This window comes from Oreochromis aureus, linkage group 6 (genome assembly GCF_013358895.1).
Source record: "Oreochromis aureus strain Israel breed Guangdong linkage group 6, ZZ_aureus, whole genome shotgun sequence".
NCBI classification, from domain to species: Eukaryota; Metazoa; Chordata; class Actinopteri; order Cichliformes; family Cichlidae; genus Oreochromis; species Oreochromis aureus.
This window is the reverse complement of record NC_052947.1, coordinates 6,989,213-6,997,770: the sequence shown is the minus strand read 5'-3', so window position 1 is coordinate 6,997,770 and position 8,558 is coordinate 6,989,213. Positions and strand designations below refer to the sequence as shown.

Genomic DNA, 8,558 nt, shown 5'->3' with positions numbered 1-8,558 from the left:
TCTGTAGGCAGAAGACAGAAATAAAAGTGATGAAATAAACCGGTTTCCTTCCTCTTTACAACAATGATTTGCGCAATCAGCCAAACGCAAGAAAACTTTCTTTCATTTTATGTGTGAGAGAATAGTGAACAATAAGCTGTGGTCATATATAGCAGTGCTTGTTTTTTTTTAGTTTAATTTCTGTTTTCTAAATGATGTAAAGATAAAGTGTCACAGCTGCGGCAGCAGTCATGTGGTGTGTGAGAGTAAAGGACCCAAAATGCAGGCACCGGCTTGATGCGAGTGAGCAGTTTATTTACAATGAGTGATATACAAACAGAAGCGAGAGTGTTAGGACAGCACTAATAAACAAACACACACTATATATACACACACGGAGGAACGAGGAATGGCAAAACAGGAGGGAGGCACAGCTGATCCTAATTGACATGATGAGACAAGAGACACAGACCTTCAAAGTAAAACAGGAAATATACGCAGACAGCGAACAGAGGGAACACATGAGCAGGGATGACTCAACACTAAACAGAGGGAGCACAAAACCTTAACAGAATACATAGCAACCAGAACATAAGATAATATTCATACACTGTAAAATCTAATTAGTTCCCAGAACTCAAAAAAATTATGGAAACTCGTTGCCTCAAAAAAATTGAGTAAAGCTTAGCTAAAATTGACTAAGTTAGGACAACGTATTTATTTTGAGTACTCTGTACAAGCTCATTTGTTCCCAGAACTCAAAAAAATTGGATCAAGTTTACGTAAGATGACCAAGTTAGGGCAACTTACTCATTTTGAGTACACTGTACAGCCTTGTTAGTTCCCAGAACTCAAAAAAATTATGGAAACTCGTTGCCTCAAAAAAACTAAGTAAAGCTTACTTAAGATGACTGTTAGGACAACTTATACATTGCAAGTCTGCAGTATTAAGAATAACTTGATATTTCTGACTTTCTGACAATACTATTCTTTACCTACTGACAAACATTTCAAGTTCAACTAAATGAAAAAAACAATTTGTGGTACCATGAATATGATTAAAAATAATTAACAACAATTTTTGTAATGATGTTAAAATGAGCACAACTTTTATTTTCAAACACAACAAAGTATAACAGCCAACATACTGGACACTGTTCTACTGAACAACAAACAATTATATTGCCATCACTGTTATAATCTTACAACGAAACAAAGTCTCAGATGTAATTATTCTGAAAATAAGTTTAGGCCTACCACAAGTTTGTTTTGTACTTACATTATTTATATAATCAACATAAAATATTTATTGTTCTGTCACAAGTGCAGTCTCTAATTTAAACAACACATTCGTTTGTCATTCCAACACAGGAGCTGGAATGTTGTAATATTTTAAGGATGCTTGTTTCCAGTCCAGGCATTACTGCCTGAATGACTGTCATTGATTTAGGTGATCCAAATGTAGGTGCAGAAGAAAGTCTTTAACTTCCCTTAAGTACAGTGGCAGTGGATGTGGGTTGGAGATGTAATGAGCTTGAACCTGCAGGCGACCATCTTCACTGACCACACCATCTGTGACGGAGGACTCATCTCTCCTGGTGTCCTGCAAGCAAACAATCATGTTTTTTGGAACATGAACTTAATGCTTTCTTAAAACATTTTTTTCTGCATTTGGTATAAAACAGACTCCAATTTAGACAATCTCAGGCTCCCTCCCCACCGGAGAGGTGACATTCAATGTCCCAATTGTCAGTCTGGATAGCCGTGACCACCATGCAACACACAATGTCATGAAAGCATCATTTTAAAAAGGGCTATGCAAGCATGGCCAATAACTTTCATTCTAATGATGTGCAAAATGATTTTGGGCACAAAACAGATTTTGCTGTTAGAAAACTTGCAGACTTCACTATATACAGTGTAGACCCTCTAAACTAAGTTTGGGGGATGTGATCTTTCAAGAAATGCAGACCAAACTGTTGTTGTTTGTTTACTTACACAGCATGTCTTGTAGAATTAACTGGAGTCACCAGCAACAGCACAGTGCAGTCATATCTCAAGTCTAATAACAGAAGAAAGGAAAAGATCAGTAAAAAAACAACTTCCCCAAACCAAAGCACAAATAAAACAATAAGTAAAACAGGCTGATCTAAAGTATGATTAAAGTTCAGCCTGATTAATATAAATGTCACTGACAGTTGCTAATATATTGGAAAACCAAAATACTTACTGATGTCTTTCTGTCCAACAACAGGAGTGCTGGTCCCGAGCCTCAAAGACAGTAAGAAGCAAGCAGAGGGAGAAAAAACAGAACATTTTTCAGAAACTGATTTGATCCTTAATGGCTGTGCAATCATTGTAACATAGAGTTTGCTTATGTTGTTAAATAAAGGCTAGATTTGACATTAATAGACGCAACAGATGTTCTAAAGCTGCCACAAAGCATGAAAAAAAAAATAGACGTCTCCGAAAACGTGAGCCCAAAAGTTTATTTTGTGACCCAGAAAAAGTAATAAGTTTTTCAGCGGCGCACCTCCGCCATTGCCGCGCTTACAAGTACGCACAGGCTCCGACAACCGTGGCCGACAAATGCGATCCTCCTTTTCCCCAGACTACCCTTTCTGGGTCACAAAATAACCTTTTAAGATATTTTCAGGCGACAATGTAGCTGTGTAATGCTCAAATATCTACTTAATTTATCAAAATATCACATATTTGCAAAAGTGCTTCCACGTTTTCGGAGTGCTCTGTTATCCACCCCCCACATCCCACACCTACCCCACCCCTAACGGCTGCACCTCCCGAAGAATTTTGTCTGGGCTCTTATCTCACTTATTTATTTCAAACAATCAACAGAAAATTTCACCACATAGTTTTATGTAAGGTTTTTAAGGCTGTGGTGTTAATTTTTAAGTAACATGAGCCCAGCGGCAGCAGCAACGCTAGGCTAAGACTAACTAGCTAGCAAGATTTTAAACCTGGTGCTAAACTAAGAGAAGCCACAAATCAGTTTGAATAAGAGTAAACATTTACTCACCAAGTCAGTGTATCAGGTAAAGATCCACAGCAATGACAACAATAATATCTTGAGCTGACGCTTCTCCAGGTTTGCTCAACATATTCCATAAAAAATGCACCGTGAACATGCGGACTGATCAGGGAGGAGGACGGTAGTCACGTGGCATTTTCAAAACACATCTTTCATCCTTCCGCACTGAGAAGCAAAACTTCCAGCTTACTTAGTTTTTCTAAGTTAAGACAACTCAAATAAATGGAGTTTATCAGCGTTTTTGCATAAAAAGTACTGGTAACTTATTTAAATTGACTTCTAATAACAAATTGATAAAAATTTAGTTCAGCCTATTTAATATTTTTAATTAAACACAATATTACATTTTACAGTGTAACAAAAGTCCACAGACTCAGGCCAATTACATAAAGTCTGTGTAACATAAAAATAAATACAAAGAAATTATCTTTACTACACTGTACACATGTACTACATTATAAAAAAGGATATTATGGAAAGATATGTCTGTGAAGATTCTCAGTCATCCAGGTCATCGTAGTCTAAGGAGCTTGGAAAGAAAAGCGCCTGGACTTCGATAATTTTCTTGAAGACGTTTCACCTCTCATCGAGAAGCCTCAGGTGGCTGTGGCAGGTGCTGTCATTTTTGCCCCAGCTCAGTCTTTTCAAAACTGGGATGTCCTCCTCTAAGTTCTCACCTTCCATTTTTAATCAAAAAGCTCAACTACACTGTAAAACCCAATAAGTTAAGTTAACTCAAAACCTTTGGTGAAACTGATTACATAAAATATTTTAAGTAACTAAAACTTAAAAATAAAAGTTAAATAAACACACTTTATTTATTAGTTTTAAATAAATATTTTTAAGTACTATTGATAAATGTTTTTATGTTATATCCACATTTTTGGTTTAGTACTCTCTACTTCATATTTTGAGTTTCAAGTACAAATCTAGCTTAAGTAACTTTTAGGAATTAATATTTAGTTTCAAAATGTTAACCATTTTAAGCTAATACAACTCAAAAATTTAAAAATAAAACTCTTGTAATATCCAAATCTACTGTGTTTTGAATTTGATATAAAAATGTGCCCAAAATAATTACACTTGTAAAACACAAGACAGAAAATATAAATTCAAGTTACAAATTTATTGAGTTACTTTAACACATAGCTTTTCTGACAAAAAGCCCAAAGACATAAATCCACCACATTTTATAGGGAATAATGTCAGAAATGTCCAGTTTTGGCACAAGGTTACAATATTAGAAATAAAGAATTTCACAACATGTTTTAAGAGTATTCAGATTTGATTAACACATGAGTATGACCTTTTTATTAAAAAAACAAAAGGAAAAGAAAATCCTGCATTATTAAGTGGGAAAACTGAATGAAAGTAAATTACCGTATAGTGCAGCTAATACACTGAAATATAATTGGTAACCTTTTTAATATGCCAATACTGTGGTTATGCAAAATGCACATTTGTAGAGTGCAATCACAGTCTCAACAACAGAGCAATAAAACTTTAAATAGAAAAATACTTCTTTAGAAACATAAAACAAAGTGTTATAAACCTCCTTACCGCCTTATGTCAGTTATGAGTAGTTCAGGAGGAACGTTCCTTAAGTGACATTCAAGATCCCACCTAGAAGCCAGAAATGTAGTGAGATTGTCCTTCATTTTCTGTATGGATTTACAGTTATCTGACTAAAAACACAATCAACTAAAACACAAGTGATGATGGGGAAAAAATAAAATAAAATCACCCCTTTTACTTTGGATGTGGCTTTTAGATAATGAAGTATGAAACAGAGTCTGCAAAGATTTCTTTATTCTATTCTCTCTCTCTCTCTCTCTCTCTCTTTTTTTAAACTTATCCAGACTTGGAAACATGATAAACTGAATTACTTGCTTTAACAGGCACTTGAGGGCTGTGTAGGAATCCTGGACATTATTCTGCTGCCAAAAGATCATTTTTAAGACTCAGCACTTTGGGCTTTAACTTCCCACCCTCCAGACCCATCAAAACTTTCTGAATAAAGTCAAAAATGTTGGCCAAACATTTTGGGTAGCTTAGGTGCAGGGCGTAGGTAAGTCCAAATATTACTAGAAATGCATCAGCCAGGGTGGTGAAATCAATGATCATGTTACCCTCGACCAAAACTGCAGTCTTCTCAGGGCAGAAGAATGTTGCATCGCTGGAATTGGCTCTGATCAGGAGGAGTCCAAGTGGCACTTCACTAATATCTGGTCTATCAGTATGCATCATCTACAGAAAACAAAATTACTACATGTTAGTGCATTCCTATTTCTCTTACTTTCATCTATACAAGTCACATTTCTGGATTATTACTAGCTCAGAAATCAATTGTTTGAACAACAAAAAAAGCCACAACACACCAAAGATTTGAGAAAATAAACTGACAAAAATAGTACTTTTAGTAAAGCAAAGTCATACCTCTTCGTAGCAATAACAACAAAGTCAATGGGAGTTATATTTTTTTCATTTGTACAGTGATGTATGGTTGGGCTAGGAACATTATAGAAGGTCTACACACATTAAAAACATGTAGTGTTTCCCATTATGTGACATGGACACTGTTGTAGACAGATCCAAGCATGGAGATGCTTCTCACACTGTCAAAATGTCACAATGTTTGGTGAAATCTATACAAGGATGCTACTAAGATATTGTTCACAACTTTGTCCAAAACTTACATCCGAAGTTTTGATGAAGGTAGAGGTGTCTTCGTACAAATAGGCAGGGAGGGCATGAAGCACGCCAGCACGTTGAGCATGGATATCAGCTTGTTCCTACATCACAAGAAAATCTTTATTTTAAATTATTGGCTTACCTAGTCAAGAATGGTAGTTAAAATTGAAAAATTGATCAAATTAAATAAAGCTCAAAAACAAGACAAAACCCACGAACCTGGAGATTCTAGCTTCTGAAGAGCTGAGACAGGACATCAGACACGTTCCCTGTGCAAACAGCTTTCCTTCTGAATAAGCTCTGGAGCAGGGGAGCATGTTGGTCCAACACAGCATAAAAGTGGTTCTTCAGGTGGAGGTTTGTAATCCTGTGGAATTCTGCACAGATCTGAACACACAGGATAAATTTATGTTTACAAGTTTCAATTAGTCTACAAATCTTTGCAAAATACATCAAAATCCTTACACTCCAAAGGCATAATTTGTTCAGACAGGCCAGATAACAGAAGTTGATATAAAATACATCTTGTTAGATACATCTATATACATTCTTACCTGGGACTGGAATTTCAGAGTAGGCCAGCAATCCCGGATCTGACCTACTGGTAGGTCATCATTGATGATCTCTTTGCATCGCAAGGCCAAAGTTGTGTGCATCAGCTTTGTAATCAGGACAGGATTCTTTTCACTTTTCTCGACTTCATCTACAATCTGTAGTCTTAGCTGGTCAAGGTGAACAGCATCTTCACCCCTGAAAATTTACTTCTGCCCTGGCATGGACATAACAGTAAAACACAGAAGACAAGACAGACTACACAGAGAACAGAAAAGACACATAACCAAGGAGACACAGATGAAACATAACTAGCCCAGAACTCAACTAAACCTTAACTAATAATAACAACAATACATGAACTTCACCTCATTTCAATATAACATAAGAAAGTAAAAATACATAAAAAACTCAAAATGCTGGGTCACAGACCCAGCCCCTGACAGAAAAAAAAAAAATAAGTCTTTCACTAATAAACACTGGGCATCAGAATAAAATAAAATGAAAAAATAACTGTTTGGTAAATATATTATTGATGGATTCACCCTTAAGTTAACCTAAAATAGACCAGGCACAACAATTTTACAGTTCAGAAGCTTCTACATTTATTTGCAAGGTAAACCAAGTAATACCGCCTAATTATGTATTGAGTAATCACTGCTTTTGTAAGTGTGTCCTGTGCCTACAATTTTGCTGCCCCAGTTTTAATATGTACAACTCCAGAGAACTAAACGTAAGTTTCAAGTTCCACCAGTTAGCAAATGGGTTAGCCAAAGTCAATATCCATGTATGCGCTAAGTGTGAAGCAGCGCAGCAGTGCATATTGATTCAACAATTTAACCACAAGGTAGTTTATAATCTGCAAATCCAGAAACGCCTTCTAAAGACTCCTTTTAAAATAATAAGAGATAAGAAAAGTATGAGTAGTGCCTCTGCTGGGACTAATAATGTGTTATACTAAATGTGAGCTTATTAGCATAATTCATGCAAAACACTTTGGGGCCAAGGCGACATGGATAAAACGACTCATGCATGTAATTCTTAAATGCCTGCTACAGTTGTACATTTATGATGATAAAAAACCATATTACAAAGGAGAACTACAGTTTCAGAAAAAATAAAACTTACCACAAAAGCGCTCCTGAAGACAAATTTGCTGCATAGGCGGTAAATGCAGCTAGCCAAGTGCAGAGCGTTAGCTGTTCCAGTTCAAAAGTCCGTAACATACCACAGCACGTCCTCCTTTATCCAGCGTCAAAGGCAATGCAGCAAAAAAAATCCTTCACAAATGTTTTTATTTCTGTTCGGATATTAACTTTCCACAAGTTTCTTTCGGAGTAACAAGCGGGCATTCGCACTTTTCGAAGCGAGGAATCCAAGATGGTTGCCAGCACTTCATAAAGAAACAGGTGGCGCACGTGCGCACGCACGTGAGGCACGTAAGTGACGTCAGTGTTAAAACTCAAATTATTTGAGGGCAATGTCAGAAACTAATCAATATATTCAAGTACTGATAACTTGAAAAAACACACTTGTTCAAACTACTCAAAAAAATAAAGGTGTATTAACTTATAACAGGTTTTTAAGTAGTTGGAACTCATTATGTGTGCCTATGGAAAGAGGCACACATATTACTATTCGTCGGATTTATTATTCTTATTATTATTATTGTGTGGATGCTTTATGCATCCACACTATTGAGTTCCTGTTTCTCTTTATTCTTTATACTTTATTGTGTGGATGCTTTATGCATCCACACTATTGAGTTCCTGTTTCTCTTTATTCTTTATACTTTATTGTGTGGATGCTTTATGCATCCACACTATTGAGTTCCTGTTTCTCTTTATTCTTTATACTTTATTATTCTAGTTGCCACTTTTTGTACGTTTTTTGGCACTTAACTACTTTAACAATTTTCAGCCGATTTTCACCGTTCAAATTTTAAACTATTCTGCTATTTCTGCTAATGATGGCTATGACTTTTGGTATTTTATGCTATTATACTTTTTAAAATATTAAGCTTTTTATGCTTTTTTTTGTCCCATTGAAATGAATGGAAAACTTCCACAATTCTGCTAAAACTTGCTTGTTTTTGAAACTTAACTACATTCTCATACTTTCGCCTAGAACAACCATTCAAACTTTAAAATGTTCACAAATTATTGGGCTATTCATTAATGATTCAGCTTTTTCATATCTGTTACCGTTTTCATCTTATCCCTCTTTAAGTTTTGAGTTTCATTTTGTGATTTTTCAGAAAATACATGCGTTGTTATGGTTGCTATGC

At 35.7% G+C, this 8,558-nt stretch overlaps 1 long non-coding RNA gene across 1 annotated transcript; it reads right to left on the bottom strand.

Annotated features, from left to right (window-relative positions):
- Positions 1-4,135: 4,135 nt before the first annotated feature.
- Positions 4,136-7,622, bottom strand: LOC120440602. The gene is made up of 5 exons (XR_005613378.1): positions 7,400-7,622; positions 6,274-6,529; positions 5,939-6,106; positions 5,725-5,820; positions 4,136-5,275 (listed from the first exon to the last, which is right to left on the bottom strand). It is a non-coding gene; the product is annotated as an uncharacterized LOC120440602 (long non-coding RNA).
- Positions 7,623-8,558: the final 936 nt, after the last annotated feature.